Source organism: Eleutherodactylus coqui, chromosome 1 (assembly GCF_035609145.1).
Source record: "Eleutherodactylus coqui strain aEleCoq1 chromosome 1, aEleCoq1.hap1, whole genome shotgun sequence".
NCBI lineage: Eukaryota > Metazoa > Chordata > Amphibia > Anura > Eleutherodactylidae > Eleutherodactylus > Eleutherodactylus coqui.
Genome location: NC_089837.1, coordinates 243072189 through 243090266, shown reverse-complemented (window position 1 = coordinate 243090266; position 18078 = coordinate 243072189). Strand labels below are relative to the sequence as shown.

Sequence of the window (18078 nt, the reverse complement as noted above, 5' to 3'; positions counted from 1 at the left end):
ACGCGCTGACGGCTTCCATTGCAGTCAATGGAAGCCGTCCATTCACGCTATCTCCCGCTGTAACACAGCGGAAGATAGCGTGAAAACGCTTTCCCGCCTACCGCCGCCGCGTCATATGACGCGGCCGACCGTGTCACGTGACGCGGTGGGCGTGTCACATGACGCGACGGCGGTGGGCGGGGAAGCGTCTTCACGCTATCTTCCGCTGGTAAGTATGGGGTCTCTGGGGGGCGCCGTGACGGGCTTCACTGCGGAATATTGCGCGGCGGAGCCCGTCACGCTCGTGTGAAGCCGGCCTTACTGTGGTTTGATAATTTTTGGATGTCTTTAAGGTATGGTGTGTACATTGGCCATATAAACCCTGTGTGATTTATTAGCCATCCACACGATTGGTGTAGTCTGATGTTATATCTTTTGGAGGGCACGTTTTAATGTTTTTTTTTTCTTTTTTCACATTATGGTTTTTATGTATTTAATAAGGCTTTTTCTCTTTTGACACACTACTATATAGAGCCCGTCTACCTCTATAATAAATATAGCTGATACTTTGTATCTTTTCATCATATCGCATGAATCAAACTACAACACACTGCCCACAAGCTTTCAGCAGCATCTCCCACTTCTTCAGGCATGTGTGTTGTGTGCCACCACTCCCCCTCCCCCACTGTCATTTATACCATATAAAAAAAGAGAATATATCAATCATTTGTTAAAACATAAAGACATTAAATATTAGAAATCATCGACTCCAATAATGCCTATACTTCACTTTCCATAGTAAATCAGATTTTTTTACTCCTGCTAGTAAGCAGCAAATGCAAGAACTCATAAGCAAATCTTATTCGGGGTAGCAGCCCCTGAAAGATTGTTGGCAACATGTTTACAATCCACTTTTCTGTCTCCAAGTCTGACGTCCAGGCCTTCAGAGCATGTTGGACTTATGGGTGAAGTTTGCTACTTTGTTGTATATGATATGATGAAACTGCTATAAAGCAAACTAAAAAGATACAAAGTGTCAGCTATATTCATTATAGCTGGAATGTGAGCGCTCAAGCTGTCTCTATTTGTGTAGTTAACTCCTTGTGGACTGTCTACCGCATCATATGCTTTTCCCCATGCTGACAATTGGATTTATGAAACAGGCTCAGTTTGAAGATAGCATGAACCCTCTAGATGGCTGGTTAATGCCACTGGCATTAACACTATTTATGACATCATGAATATATCTATATAATCACAATTAACTTGTAGTGCTGATTACTCTGTCTTGTGTATGCCAAGTAGTACATAAATAATGAAAGAAAACAACTTCAAAGTTTGCACAGAAATTTATAGGATAAAAAGAGATGTTCTAAAGAACAGTCCATAAAGATATCATTATCCTAATAATCCAACAAAACACAAACACTTCAGTTCACGTTCCTTCCACACACACAAGTCGCCTTCATCACAGTGGGAATGTTTATAACAATACAGAATTGCTTCAAATTTACAAAAGAGGGACGTGTTGTATTTTAATTTTGGAAACATTTGGATAGGTCAGCTGTTCCCCACATACTCAAAGTTACAATTCTGGAAACATGTAACATGACAGAATGAGAATTTGACACTCCACAAGTTCGTAATCGATTCCATGTTAATAAATAAAGGGGTAATTTCTGAAACAGTAGTTTAAACTGCCAAGTGATATTGTTTTTGTCTTTTTTTCTCCTTTTTTACAAACAAAGCTATAGAAATACAGTATATACATAGTACTAACAGTACACATACACTAAAAAAGCTGCTATGCTCCAATCCATACTGCACAGAATGCCATTCTATTGAATCCACATAATTGTAAAAAAATGCATGTTTACTTTAAATAGCAGGCACTGTGCAGAAAAGGTGAATGAGCAAATGCTTTATTTGAATTAGTAAACATATACACTGAATCACAATGTGATTTAATGAGTTCTTCCAAAGGTATGAAAAAAATAAAGGGGTACATTACATCAGTTCCACTCTTTCTTGACGATAAGTGCTGGCACACAAGCTCTATGCTAGTGTCGTTTTGGACTCTTGGCTACATCTGTACAAGTGCACATAATTATAGAAATGTGTCTTCTACCCTGTTATATCCTCACTCCAGTGACTGAGGACTGAATTGCACATTTTTCATCACCAAGACAGGAGTAAGCAAACACAAAAACAGAATAGCAGGCAGGAAAACGGGGGTTTGTGGTTCCAAGAAAAGGGGTGTCTGGGGAAAAAATTCCACTTGGCCCCCATTCAATCATTGGCATGCCCATACTATTCCAATTATCATGAAAGGGCTGTGTGTATGTGGAGAGATTGTCTCGCTGGCTTCCTGGATCACTGAAATCTAGGGAGGTTGAAATTTCATCCTGTATCTCTTATGACACTCAGCAAATATCTCCTCCCTCCCTTGTCTGATTATTTTACACCCTAGGGAAAGTTTGGTCTTTAGTTCAACACTTTTGCTCTGTTCCCAATTGGGGCGCTGTTTTGGGGGAGTTTTAAAAGAAATGTGAGTAGAATAAACATTTACAGATCTCTTTTGCCATCTAGTCTGTACAAGAAACCACAATATCAACTATTCATGCTGCCGTCTACTGCACTCTGTAAAGATTAAAATCCATAAAGCCTAACACTGAAAATATGGCATTAGACATAAAGGTGGCCTTTGTTAAAATAAAAAGTACAATATTAGCCATTTAATTTTTTTTTTTTTTAAACGTTTCAATTAAAAGTGCATCATGGGTAAGAGGGAGATGACTATGAAGTGTTGCTACTCCAATGCAAGACCTTTACCCTTTTAACAGTTCCACACCCTATATAAGAAAGTACAATTCTCATTGTAGCAGCAAAACCAGAAGTCTCTTAAGCAAAACAAGAAGTCCATTTAATTCCAGTCATACGTTTCCCTCCAGTAGAGATATTGAGGGGGTGAGTAATTTATTGGTCCACTTTCTTCTTTATGACAGCAACTGTGGGTGCAGGGGAAAGTGAAGTGGAAAGGAATGCTCAGCATCCTATGAGATATGGATAGCATGGCTTTTCTTACATGACAGCATGATGAGTAGAGACAGCAGGAAGTTAGTTTGTATTCAGCAAAGGCAGTGGCAGGCAGACAAATGGAAATCAGAAGTGGACCAGCTGGTGTAGTTCGGTGAAGTGTACATAGACTGTGCTGCTCCCATTTTCCCATGCAAGATACCCTGTTAGCCAACATCCTATAAAAAAACAAACAAACATTAATTTACATACTGCATACTAATATGATTTATAATACATACATACTGGAGGATATTTTATAGCATATATTATTTACTATCTAAATGATACCAGTATAGTCCAGATTTTTGTTCAGAATAGACATTCACTTATAAGGGCCACATGAGATTAGCAGAAAAAGCAATAGGTCTACTTTCTTTCACACACAGCGCCAGTCTTATCAATAGAGTATGTCTGGCATTGCCACTTATACCCATTTACTTCAGGTATTAGGATAATTTTAGGTTCCAGATAATGAATTGTGGATTTTCTGTGCAGAGTTTAAATTGTTGAGGATTTCTTTTAGATTTGCAATGCAAAGGGTGAAATTTGTGGCAAATCTGCAACAAAGTCCACATGTGATACACTGTGCAGTGGAAACTGTCCATTTTGTTTGTGAATACCCTAAAGCTAGGCTCACGTGACTGTATGCGGAATTCGCTGCAGACCTACAAAAGCAAATTCCAGCTGTTAGCCAGGCTGTGACCCTGCGTACAGCCACGTAATTGTATTGTGTATGACCGTGTACTCATGCGGGCGGTCATGAGCAATACACTTTTTGTTATTTATATCTCCCGTGTTATCCCTCACTGATGATGCGGGTACCCACCCCCCATACACAATGTAATTGCGTATGGACTGCGGGCCTATCTGCGACCATAGAGCACAATGGGCTCTATGTCACGGATTTTGCAGTAAAATAGAACATGCTGCGTTCTATTTTCTGTAAGCAGATTACACAATTCCAACCCGCTAGTGTAAGTGAAACTACGTGATCCAATGTATTCGATTGAACAGCATATTACCTCCAATCATTCGATCGTGGTTGGGTTCACCCTCAGCATCTAGGTTCATTTTTCATGGAGTTTGTTTCGAGTAGTCTTTTAAGAACACTGTGGCCAGATGTTTGCTGATAGTCAATAGGAAAATATATGTTGTATGGTGTTGTGCAATATATCTAACTGGTGGTTCTGTGAGTCTAGGTAGTTAATTCACGAGTGTGAAAACTTTTTGGTGGCATGAAAACTTACATCCATACTGGACTTCTTTTTGGGTTTCAAACTATGGATACAAATAAGAAATATGAGCTGGTGCACGTGTTAACAACACCATGGGGCAATTTTATAGTGGTGGGGACATCATAGAAGTGATGATGCAATTGCCCCTGAATTGATAATGACAGCTGGGGGTGTGGTGGTGGGGTGACGTTACCAGGAGTGCCAGGCCTATAAATGGTGGGCCAAAACACAAACCTGTAAGTAGAGGTTGTCTCTGTATGAAGAGTGGTGTGTTTACTTTTGGGCTCCATAGAAGGTGATGACACCACAGGTGTGAAATCATGAGGTTCCAAGTTAGCCATGATGTTATTGTGTCATCATTGGGTGGACGTCAGGGACATGGGCCAGTAGGTCCTCTGTAGGGCACCAATGTATGTGATGTCATTGCAGGGTTGAAAACATCGTAAAGCGAAATGCAAGTGACATTGCTTGATATATCCTCTTCAAGGTGATGACATCACTAGTAGGGTAAGGGACTGTGACATAACAAGGAATGCTTGCCCTGTAAACTGTGCAGTTGTCAGACAGCTGCACCATGAAGCATGGGTGGTCCATGTGGAGACGTTGTGCATCCCCTTTAATACTTCACAGGTAGGGCAGTTCAGGGACTTTGGCTTGTGGTTCCCCTGCAGGGTAGTAATCCATGTCATGATATCACGAGGCAGTGACATTATAGAGATGATGATATTGCAAAGGTGATGACATCATAATGAGTAAGGTCAGAGACATTGCCTGATGTGTCCCCAATAAGGCCAAAAAGGGTAGTTACCATCACAAGTGATGAAACAAATGGGGTGGCAGACAGTAATGCTAGGGGTGCTGGACCTATGATTTGAGCACAGGGACCAACAGCTGCCAGAAATTGTGGCACCTACGCCTAGCAGCAGGGTTGGCCCATGCATCTCCTTACTCCAAACGAGCTGATGATAGTGTCTTTGTGATATCACTTTTTTATATTACATTAATATTGCACAGGTAAAGGAGTTGTCCACTTGTAAACTATTGATGGCCTATTCTTAGGATAGGTCATCAATAGTAGAGCAGGGGTCCATTTCCAGGGACCCCAGCCAATCAGCTGTTTACTTGGCCTGTGTACTTGTGCAGTAAGGTAATTTCTGCAGGAAGCAGACTGCTTAATTCCCACTGAAATGGTCAGGCTTGGTGTTACAGGTCCAACTTGCCTGAAATACCAATCCTGGCCACTGCAGTGGGAATAGAGTTGCCTACTTCCTGCATAAATCTCCTCATTGTATGAACACACTGACCCAGCAAACAGCTGATTGATGGGAGTTCCGGGTGTCAGACTCCTGCCGATCTATTATAATTATTGATGGTATATCCTTATAGGCCATAAGCAGTTTACAACTGGACAACCCAATTAAAGTAGTAATTGCCCTCATATTCATTTTATGATTTTGTCTGAAAACATTTTTGTTCTTGGACAGGATATTTTAATGCTTTAATACTATTCTAATGTTATTTCTTTAATCCAAACAATGTTATACTGGACGGTTGTATTAAAATTGATGCTGCAATTGACATAGTGTGACCTTTGAAAAGTGTCTTCTTTGCACCAATTGCTCTATAAAAGTACCTTCGTGATCGTAAGTTACTAGATAACGCAAACCTGATGAAGAATCAACTTCCAGTCAAAACACGTTGTCCATCAATAACAAATATAAGTTCTTTACTGTTTTCATCACCTCGAGAGCACCTTCACTGACAGCATAGACTCCTTCACTGATTCATCCATAGTTACCTAGTTTTGTAACCAGAGTTATTCCCTTAAGGAACACCAGTAAAGCTACGTGATACACAGTTGTGGTTGCACAGCCATAAAAGGGGAGTGCATAGAATAGTGCACTGAAGAAGAATTATTTATGACTATACAACCCTACACAGTGCATCTTCCATCCTTTCTTTGCATATTGGGGATATCCCAGCAGATGACATTATCAGAGACAGGGGAGAACTGTCAAGAAAATAGTCTTATGATGACATCAAAATAATAAACATCAACAACATTGACTTTAGTCTTGAGCCCTCAAAACACAGGGTAATCTCACGATAAGATTACAGGTAGAGTTGCGATGGGCAGTGACATCACAAGGCGTGTCATCCCTTTAATTTGTGCACTTATACAGCTGCCAGACAACATTGATGGCTGCACCCCATAACAAAGTGAGTCCCACACTTTATGTCTTTACATTATGTGATGGTACATGGGAATTATGGGGTTAAAATCACCGCTGGTGATGTAATCAGAGATGTTGTAAGGGACATAGATGTGAGCAGCACTGACCAATCAAAGCAACTTGTAGTGTGTTAGACTACTGATGCAAACTAATGCACAGTGTACATCATGTAGTCAGTGAACCGATGTCGTCATCTTTGTCTAGGATCCATTTTAGGTTATAACACTGTGGCATGATGTCACTGTCTTGGTGACATCATTGCTGAATGACAGGAAAAAGTAATCAAGGAAATGGGTTGGTGGGTCCCCTGTAGGGTACCAATGCATGTAATCATATCACATGGGTGACAACATCATGTGGGTGATGATATCATAATGGACAATAACAGTCTTATGTGTCCCCTTTAGGGTTCCAAAATGAGGTGAGACAGGTGATGAGCATGACAATCTATGAGGTAACTTGGTGTGCAGATCCTAAAAAATTAAGGACAAGGCCCTCTGCTATCAGGCATCTGCATCCAACAGATATTCTATGTTAGAGGCCTTTTGCATGCTATAGAGTGGGCAATGATGCCATAGAGGCTGACTTCAATTCTTTGATGCTGTCATTGATAACACATTTCGTGGGGTTGTGAGAGGCATTCTTATTTTTATACTGAGCATTGTATGATACTACATCGTATGAAGTCATTACAAGACAAAGTAAAGAGGCCCCAGTACAGATATTGCTCTGACACAGAGGAGTTTGATGTGAAATCCCGTTTAAGCTTAAAGGGGTTTTCCCACAACTTTAAATTGTTTCACAAGCACTTTGTCCTTCCAGGTTGCTGCTGTCCAGGACATGTGACTGCTGCAGCCAATCATTGTCTATAGAAGGTTACTGTAGTGGCCAGTGATTGGCTACAGTAGTCACATGTCCTGGTCAGCAGCAACCAGGAGTGACAGAGTGCTTGCAAAGCATTATAAAGGAAACCTGTCATCACGTTTGAGCCTCTATAATATGTTTATAATATGATATGGCTCAAAGTTGAGGAAATGGGGAGTGCAGGAAGCTGTATTTCATACTCACCGGGTCCCCTATTCAAGGGCTACATCCAGCTCGGTGAACACGCTCGCCTTTATGATAAATAGAAGAGCCGACTAAAAGAATCACTTGGTGTGTGTGCGTGCAAACTTTGTGTGTCCAGACTGCTGGAACGTGTAACCCAGTGAGTATGAAAAAGAATTCACCGGGCTCCCTGATCCTTCATCTTTGAGCCCCATAATATAGTTTATGGGCCTCAAACATGATGACAGGTTGTGGGACAACACTTTTAATAATAAAATAAAAATAATAACCAAAATTAGCATTGGCACCTCAAGGGAATTATTGTTAAGTGGAACATTCTGTCTGAAGAATAAGAATGAGACAGCACTAGGTTACAAGAGATATATCCAATAAATGTTGCAATAGGTAAAGTTGTACATTCTGACCGGCTGTGACATAACTGCTGCTTAGGAAGTCATTACAGAAATAGTTTCATGACTTTCCTCGCTGATCAGCTGAAGCATTGTTGTGCAAGCCATTCTGATCAAAATAAGATCTATATCTACTATGCTAAATGAGTTAGCAATAATTATTATTCTGGAACAATACTATTATTACAGGCATTGCAATGCTTCTTTAAATAGACATCAATTAGCTTTAATTGCTTCATTATATAGCTGGCAAGTAGAATGGGATGATGCTGTGGTGTATAAATGGTGCTATTTCTGAAACCAGCATTGGCGATGCTATGTACATGATTATAGAGAACTGTATACAAAAACATGCAAATTAGCTGTGGCCATTCTTATTCATATGTTAAAAACTAAATGTGAAAATCCATCTTGTTGGGTTTTAAATAAACTAAAACTAAAGTAGAAGGTGATTATAGTAATTTACAGTATTTACATATCAATATAGACATACACAGTCTGTCACACTACATCTTGGTTGAGTGTAGCACTTTTTTTTTATAATGTTGCATGTCATCAAGTTCATGATAAACATTTGATCATTCCCCTTTTCTACTCTTTCAGTTGTTGGCCTTATACTCTTACATTAGAAACTAGAGTTTAGAGTTATGCCTTGTTTATATCATAGATTGCTCATATTATAGGACTTTGGGCCCACTCTTAAGGCTGCCTGCAGATGGCTGGGTCGGATTCCGCTGTGAGAATTCTAGCAGCAGGACCCGACCCGAGCCCCTGCAGGGACCAGTGTGGCGCTCACCTCTCCCGCGGCTCCGGCATGTGCAGAGGGAGCCAGCGGCCCGGGAGAGACCCGCACAGAAATAGAGCATGCTATGATTTGTTTTCCGTGTGCATTTGTGCGCACAAATCAAGGCCGTCTGCGTAGGATTGCGTATTCTCCAAAACTACTGCACAGATCCACACAGCTGACATATCACTGCAAACAGTGTGACTATCACTACTGTATGCTGTCCTCAGAGGTGGGTGCAAAAATGATGGTAACAGTCTCTTTAAACACATGTAAAAAGGCCAAGCATTACAAACATTCAATGTAGTTTTTTAATATATAGCCTTTAAAACATGTTTTTTTTCTGGAGTTCTTCAAATCCTATAGAGAAGATTACCAGAAAATACACTATGCTGCATTTTGAAAATACCACAAAAACACTGTGCATATAGACTTTCCAATAATTTGCTATAAAGTAACATATTGAGCAAAAACACCAACACCAATGCTGTGAAACTGTGTGTGAATAGTCTAACAGTTACTCCATACATTCCATGTCTTGCTAATAGCTGCATTATACTTGATAAGAAGTCATGTGACTATGGGCTCTTTCACACGAGCGTAAATGGGCCGCGTTTTTATAGCCGGCCGATATACACTCCCCACCTGATGCATTGGGAACCCGATGTGCAAAAATTACCGTCCGGCAAGTTCTGGAACTATCTTTCCTGGCCGGAATACGCCGGTCGTCCCATAGATTCCTTTGGGAGCCTATGGGAGCTGCTGGGGAAAAGAGAGTGAGAGGGAGTTTAGCAGCATGTCTGCTAAACTCCCACCCCCTTCCCTCCTCCTCTCCACTCCTTGCCGGCTGTCTGCAATGGGAGGGGGCGGGATGGCAACTAGTATGCTAAGCTCCCGCCCATCCTGCCCCCTCACCTTGCTGACAGCCGGCAAGGGGGTGGCATTTTAGCAGAGCTGAACTGTCTCCCCCAGGTCGACGGTATTCTGGGTGCGGCATATAATCACCGCACTTGGCCGTCTGAATAGGCGTTTTATCGCCCGCTTACGTGATTTTCAGCCACACTAAACAGGCAGTTCATCTATGAGGCGGGCGGTAAGAGGCAGACTCTAGTGCACTCAACCTCTATACTGAATGTATTGATCCTGCGTGAAAGTACAGGAGTGACAACTGTTGGGCACTTCGGTGTATGTAAGCATATGTACTAGTTGCAGTGCTATGCTGTGCTTCTGTAGCTATGCTTTGCATCTCTTCAGATCTTTTAGATTTATACAATATATACAGTATTACTACAACAAGTTATAGTATGCAAACACTAAAGTGTATTCCATGGCATTGCTTCTCTCCTGATTTACTGCATATATTATATACACTTCTAACATTTCAGTAGTGTAACAACAGGGCTTGCAGAACTTCCGACAGCAACTGGATGCCCAAGACTAGAAAGCCTTCCAGCCATCCTGTCACATAAAAGAACAGAAATGATATAAGTGAGCCCTGATGCGCAGTGACATACTGCACCATACATACAATATTGTAACTGAGCATTATACAAATTAATGATTTATTTTCAGCATGTGTATTGTCCCGGGTACAGATAATGCATCAAGGCCCAGGAGCATCATTATGTCTCAGTTTCAGAAATATTGCAAATTTCTTTTTGGGTTGTCTTTAGATTGTAAAGTTATTTGTTCAAGTCTTGTTTACATGGATCATCGAGTCTTGGAAGTTTTCTGCTAACATAGAACTGTAACAAGTATAAAAGACAGTATTTAGCTGCATATGAATGAATCGAGTATTTTGCAGAGTACATCACATATTCCAATTATTCTATTACATGCATAGTTAATGGCATGGAATTAAGTACAACTACTTAAATGGCCTTAAAAACCGCTTAGTCTTATTATGATGAAATTTAAATAAAGGATGACATGAAATAAAAATCTACTAAAATAGAATTAGTTATATTTGGATAATATAGGGATATTTCTTTTCTGGAGCATTAATGTATTCAGCAGGCAGAGTAAGGGCAGCCAGCTATAAAACGTCTAATCTAGCTTCTAATGTGTTTCTCTGAATTGTTCATTTTAATTTTAGCAATGTCATCTGTGATTAGAGGCCAGATGGTTTACAGCATACCATCTTCTTTATTTATAACTCATCAGCAACTAATTTATACAAAAATTATTACTGAATTCAATGGATTGGGTCTGCCAACATTACTGCTACCGAGTTACAGTCAAACTGCTTTTTTATTTTTACTGGAATAAGAAATCAATGTGCTGTATCTATTGCATATATTGCTTGAAACACTGCTAGAAGCATTGTCTAATCTTAGTATCAACATGATCATATAACCAGAAATTGGCACTTGCATCCCATCCCCCCTATAACTACCACTTCCATACCGTTATATAACGACTACCATAGAAAATGCACAGTGACACACTAATAAATTCATGCTGTATTGCAAATGCTGGAATTGACAAAATATAAGGAAGCACAGGTGCTCAAGTTCTGCTGTCAGTTATAGACAACCCGTATCCTGCTAAAGCAAGACTCTGTTTGTTTCCCCCTCCATTCCCTTTCTGTCAGACAAATTCTCAACTCTTCTGTTTGCAAACTATGCAGTTCCTCTAGAGCAGCGGTTCCCAAACTGTCCTCCGCGAGCGACAGTCAGGGGCTCTGACCAAGGGTCCATGGTGGCGAACCTGAGGCACATGTGCCGACGGCAGCTCACCACTGTGGTGATTACTGGCTGACACTCTGATGTCAGTGTGCAGCCGGAATCCTCCCCTGAGTCCTCTCCTTAGTTCCGCAGTAGAGGACAGGGGAAGAAACGTTCCTGGCTCACTCACTAACGTCAGTGTGCACCCGGGATCAGCGCTGAGCAGGGAATGAGCGTTGCTGACTACAAGGAAGAGGTAAGTATATGAGTTGGGGAACTATTATTACTGGGACTATTGTGGGGTTATTATTACTGAGGGGGTTAATATTACTGATAGGTTATTCTGAGGGGGTTAATATTATTACTGTGGCTACTGAGGGGGTTAATATTACTGTGGCTACTGGGGGGATTAATATTACTGAGGTGGTTAATCTTATTACTGTGGCTACTGAGGGGGTTAACATTATTACTGCGGCTTTTGTGGGGTTAATATTACTGGGCCTAATATTGCTAGTGAGGGGGGGTTAATGTTACTGGGGCCAATATTGCTATTGAGGGGGTTAATACTACTGGGGCCACTGTTGGGGGTCACCTATTACTATTGGGGCTACTGTGGGGGTCACCTATTAATACTGGGGCCAATATAGGGGTCACCTATTGCTATTGGGGCCAATATAGGGGTCACCTATTGCTATTGGGGCCTATATAGGGGTCACCTATTGCTACTGGGGCCAATATAGGGGTCACCTATTACTACTGGGGCCGCAATACTGCAATATGGGTCCCTATTACTACTGGGGCTAATATAGGAGATGTTATTACTACCAGGGCCACCAATATAGGACGTCACTATTACTACCAGGGCCCCCAATATATGGGGTCACTATTACTACTGGGGCCACAATAGGGGTCACTATTACTACACGGGGTGGATTTGCTGTGGAATTTATAGTACCTGTAGCAGCAAAGTGGATGAGATTTTGAAAATCATCCACACGCTGTGGAAAAAATCTGCACAAACCCGTGTGGATATTGACATGTGGTGCGGGATTTAATTTTGCAGGTTGTTAATTTTAAATATAATGTATATCAATGGCCCACCCAGTGCTTCAGCATTACTCCCTGTATTTTTTTAAGCGGCCTTGTCTTTTTTATAAAGATGGAGGTAAAAATAATATGCCGTGATAAGCCACACCCCTGACCACACTTTGCTTCAAAAAGGACTCCATGGCTGCAAAAATTTGGGAAACACTGCTCTAGAGCAGGGGTCCCCAAATCCAGTCCTCAAGGACCACCAACAGGTCATGTTTTCAGGATATCCTATGGTAAGAACACCTGTGACAATGTCTGAGGCACCAACAATAATTAAATCACCTGTGCAATACTAAGGAAATAGTGAAAACATGACCTGTTGGCGGTCCCTGAGGACTGGAGTTGGGGAACACTGCTCTAGAGAATGGAGTCCTGCACAATTTCTTGCCACCCAATTGCAAAGCGGATCAAACCCACCTAGGTCGGGATCCTTCTCTCCAAGAGCCACATAACAGCCTTATAGCCTGCCTCTAAGTTTGTAGGAGATCCGTTGGGAATCTCTCTCAGGTAAAAGTAATGGATCCAACAAATTCTTTTCCGCTCTTGCTGACAACTTTATCTTCCAAAAGGTTCGAAGAGAAAACAAGGGGATCTGCTATCTTGGACCTAATTCTTACCAACAGGGAGAAAATAAGGGTGGCTGGGTCCTTAGGAGGCAGTGATCATGCTATCCTTGAATTTTGTATAAAAAAAAGAGGAAGACCTGAGAAAACTCAGACCTCAAGGTTGGATTTCAGAAAGGCAGATTTCAATGAATTCAGAAAAAAGGGTAGGAAGAATCCAATGGCTGGATGTTCTTAAGGACAGTAATGTCCAAAAAGGTTGGGAAATATTGTGAAATGAGATTCTCAAAGCACAATTGTTAGCAATTCCTAAAAGAAGGAAAAATGGGAAGCATTTAAAGAGACCAGGATGGATGAACACAGAACTTGCACACATGTTAAAAACAAAGAAAAATATGTTTATCAAATAAAAAGAGGGGGAAATATCTAAAGAAGAATATAATACGGCCTGCAGAAACTGTAGGGCAAGTGTCAGAAAAGCTAAAGCTAATAATGAATTGAGGATTGCAACAGAGGCCAAAAGCAATAAAAAGGATTTGGGGGGTATGTCAAAAGCAAAAGAAAAGTCAAAGATGCTATTGGATTCTTACAAGATGAAAATGGTGAATTGGTTAAGAATGATGTTGAGAAGGTCGAACTTTTAAATTCTTATTTTATATCTGTTTTCTCTCAGAAAGTAGATGGAACATTAATTGATCTTCCCTGTGCTATTGGGGGAATAAAAGAATGCAGGCTATCTGTAAGCAGAGAGATGGTAAAGGAACCCTTAGCTAACTAATGAATTCAAGTCTCAGGGTCCAGATGAATTACATCCTAAGATACTAAAGGAAGCAGCAGAGGTAATTGCTGAACCACTCGCTGTCATTTTTGAAAATTCCTGGAGAACAGGAGAAGTCCCAGAAGATTGGAAAAGGTCAAATGTTGTCCCTATCTTCAAAAAAGGGAAGAAAGTGGATCCAGGAAACTACAGGCCTGTGAGCCTGACCTCTATACCGGGAAAGATCTTTGAACAAATTATTAAACAGCATGCATTCAAGTACTTTGATGAAAATGGAGTAATTAACCAGAGCCAGCATGAGTTTGTAACAAGTCATGCCAGACGAATCTAATTTATTTCTATGATAGTATCACTGACTTGGTTGATCAGGGAAATGTGGTGGATATAGTTTTTCTTGACCTTTGTAAAGCATTTGACAAAGTATCTCATACTATACGTATTGAAAAAATGACCAAATATGGGATTGACAAGGCAACTATTAGGTGGATTAAGAACTGGCTCAGTGATAGTACTCAAAGAGTGGTCATAAATGGCTGTACATCCAAGTGGAAGAATCTATCAAGTGGGGTACCACAAGGCTCTGTCCTAGGCCCAGTGTTGTTCAACATTTTTATAAATGATCTGGAGAAGGGAATTGATAGGAAACTGGTCAAATTTGCTGATGACACAAAGCCAGGAGGGATAGATAACACTAGGGAAGAGAGAGAGAGTATTCAAAAAGATAGAAAAGCTTGCACAGTGGGCAGCGACTAACAGAATGGCATTTAACAAGGAGAAATACAAAGTCCTACATCTGGGCAAGAAAAATAAAAAAGCACATACAGAATGGGAGGAATTGGGCTAACCAGCAGCACATGTGAAAAAGACTTGGGTATACTAATAGATCATGGACTGAACATGAGTCAACAATGTGATGCAGCAGCCAAAAAGGCAAACACAATTCTGGGATGTATTAAAAGAAGCATAGAGTCTAGATCACGTGAGTTAATTATCTCCCTCTACTCTTCCTTAGTCAGATATATTCTGGAATACTGTGTCCAGTTCTGGACACCCCACTTTAAAAAAGACATAGACAAACTGGAGCAAGTTCAGAGAAGAGTTACCAAGATGGTAAGCAGTCTGCAAGTCATGTCCTATGAGGAACGGTTAAAGGATCTGGCAATGTTTAGCTTGCAAAAAAGAAGGCTGAGAGGAGACTTAATAGTGGTCTACAAATATCTGAAGGGTTGTCACCCCGCAGAGGAATCAGCCCTATTCTCATTTGCACAAGGAAAGACTAGAAGCAATGGGATGAAACTGAAAGGAAGGAGACACAAATTAGATATTTGAAAAAACTTTCTGACAGTGAGGGTGATCAATGAGTGGAACAGGTTACCACGGGAGGTGGTGAGTTCTCCTTCAAAGGAAGTGTTCAAACAAAGGCTGGACAAATATCTGTCTGAGATGATTTAGTAAATCCTGCACTGAGCAGGGGGTTGGACCCGATGACTCTGGAGGTCCCTTTCAACTCTACCATTCTATGAGAAATATGTATCATGATTACAAGGTCACTTCTTTTTGAAAATAGTCAAATGCAATCATATTCAGTGATCCTGTTTGCTGATGGATATAGCATGACCATCAGCAAATGACCCTAAAAATGACCCTTAGGCTTTATTTACATGCGCGCATAAACAGTGACGTTTTTACGGCCGACCGATATATGCAACCATTTGAAGCATTGGTTTCCAACGCATTCGTTCAGACGGGAAATATATGTATCCTATATATTTCAGACTGTCAAAAATGGACCATACGCGATTGAAATAAGTCCGGCGTAAATACGGTGGCTAAAAAGATAGTTCAGGAACTATCTTTTGCCCGATATACGGTGGCAGCTCCCATAGACTCCTATGGGAGCTAGAAAAAAAAAGGAAGGGTGAGGCATTTTAGCAGCGTCTAATGCTGCAAAAAGCTTACAGGTGCTAATATATGGGCATTTGGAGGCATCCCAAGGAGTTTTTCGCTAGAAATGTCGCCCTCAGTCGTGTGAATGGGCAAGAAAACGCTGTCCGTGATTGCAGAAAAATGGCTGTTCTCGCAATTTAACGACGTGGCCAAAAGAACGTAAATACGCTCGTGTGAAAGAGCCCTTATGGTGTTCATTGGAATAGCGACCTTGGAAAATCCACCCAAATTATGTAACATATTGACTTTTTTGGAGACTATAGATTATAAAAAAAATCCCAATTTTCTTAAATTCCACTTGGAATACAAAAATGAAGCATCTACTTAAGATGTAAAGTACTATAGAACAGGAACTTTAACTAATATACCATAGAAAACCATATAAAATGTCCCATAAACCAAAATGAACCACATAAAGATCCATACGCAGTTTAAGAGATTATTACAGAGGTTTTCTTACAATACATTATCTAGTACACAACCGGTCACAAGATGGCAGTACAGGACAAGGGTCGAAGGACCATTTTTGTTAAGTTTTTTTGTAGGTAAAATATTATTAAGCCTTGCTCACACAATGCAGCTTTGGTGCAGTTTTCTATCAATGGTAGGACTGGATTAACTAAAGAGAAGTACAGATGTAGCAATCGTTTACAATAGTTGGTACATCGTAAGAACGCGATTTACAGTATTGTAGTGCATTGTAAATGTCAAGTTAACATTTGCTACATCTGTACATGTTTATACTAGGATCAAGAATACTAAGGAACTCCAGAAATATAAATCAATGAGCATACATGAAACTGGATGATGAAATTGATATCTGTGTATAATTAAAACATTAATGGTGATTTAAAGAAAGAAAATGTATATCCCAACATTTTCCATATTGTAGAGACATATAGTCAGTACAGAACAATGTTCATTGTTCATTTCATTTAGAGAATACTTATATATGATTGCAATGGCATCTATCGATTATTGTATTGTAGGAGGTGAATAGAAGATGTAATCCCTTAAGGATTTTGCTGAGGTCCCTAAATCCTAAATTATGATGTGTGCAGAAACTCAAATTATTACATGTTTCCCTTCAATTCAGCTTCCACTAAAATTCATAAACCTTTCCATTGCAGGTATAAACCACAAACTTCACTTTAACACAGAATGCGTTCTACTAGACCAGTCTTAGAGTATGTTGACATGGCAAAATCTAGTGCGGGTCTTTCCGGCAAATTCCGTCCCTAAAAACTGTATATTCGTGAATCAGCATGTGTGTTTAGACCTTTTCAATGGGCAAATACGAGTATGGAATTTCTCACACAGATTCTGTGTGGATTTGGAGCGGAATCCACATCAAATCCGTGTGCTGAAAAGATCTGTGCCATAGAGACTACAACATAGAATCCAGTTGAAAATATTGGGACACGGATTTGCCACAAAATTAGGGCAGATGCCATGCACATTCCACATCAAATTCATGGCAAAATTCCACCATGTGAACATACTCTTTCAGGTAAGCGACTTGTGGGGGTCACACAGGGCACACCAGTTGCCACACTATATGGTATTAAGTTTTTCTGCACTATATGGTATGGAAGTGTTTTTTGGCCAATGTATGGGCACAGTTGGAACAATGGGACTATTAGAAGGTACTGCTCAGGGCACCATTCATAGATTAGATCTAGACTAAAGACTGTTATAAATAGGGCCAGGCTGCAGTGAGAGAGGTCAGTAACTGCTGAGAATTTTAATTTTTTGGACTGCCAGGTCAGCACACATATACTACTTCCATCCTTAAAGTAATCATTTCCAGTAGTATTATATAATATTATAATTAGCATTATATTAGTGAGCTGCATAGGGTATCATTTTATAATGATTTTTCTATGTATTTTATCAAAGGATTAAGCTTGGTCTGAAGGATAACGCAGTCAGATCTCTTAGGGTTCATGGTGCACACTTTATAGAATCTGTTCAGATCTGACTTTAGTACACACCCTTTCCCTCTGGATCCCAGTTTCAGTACGTAAGACACTTTCTAGTGTGTCATATCGCACTTTTTGAATCTAAAAACCCCAGTAAAGTAAACTTCCATAGTAAAACCAGAGAGAAGCCTTTTCAGATTTCTACAGTGTGCAGTAACAGACCTGAATATCTGTGTAAAAGAAATTAGACTCCTCCTATTAAAGTGACAGTATGGGCAAAACCGGGTGCGACTTTTACGCGGTATGACATACTGCCATAAAAGCTGTTTCTAAGCCTTACCTT

General features: G+C 40.4%; 1 protein-coding gene across 3 annotated transcripts in view; it reads right to left on the bottom strand.

Moving 5' to 3' along the window:
• Positions 1 to 1885: 1885 nt before the first annotated feature.
• The window catches only part of SOBP (sine oculis binding protein homolog), a 208329-nt gene continuing 192136 nt past the window's right edge, over positions 1886 to 18078 (bottom strand). For all 3 annotated transcript variants that reach the window (XM_066607371.1, XM_066607388.1, XM_066607380.1), the window contains one exon: positions 1886 to 3233. The gene's annotated coding sequence lies outside the window, so the exon portion shown is untranslated. The remainder of the gene's footprint in view (positions 3234 to 18078) is intronic.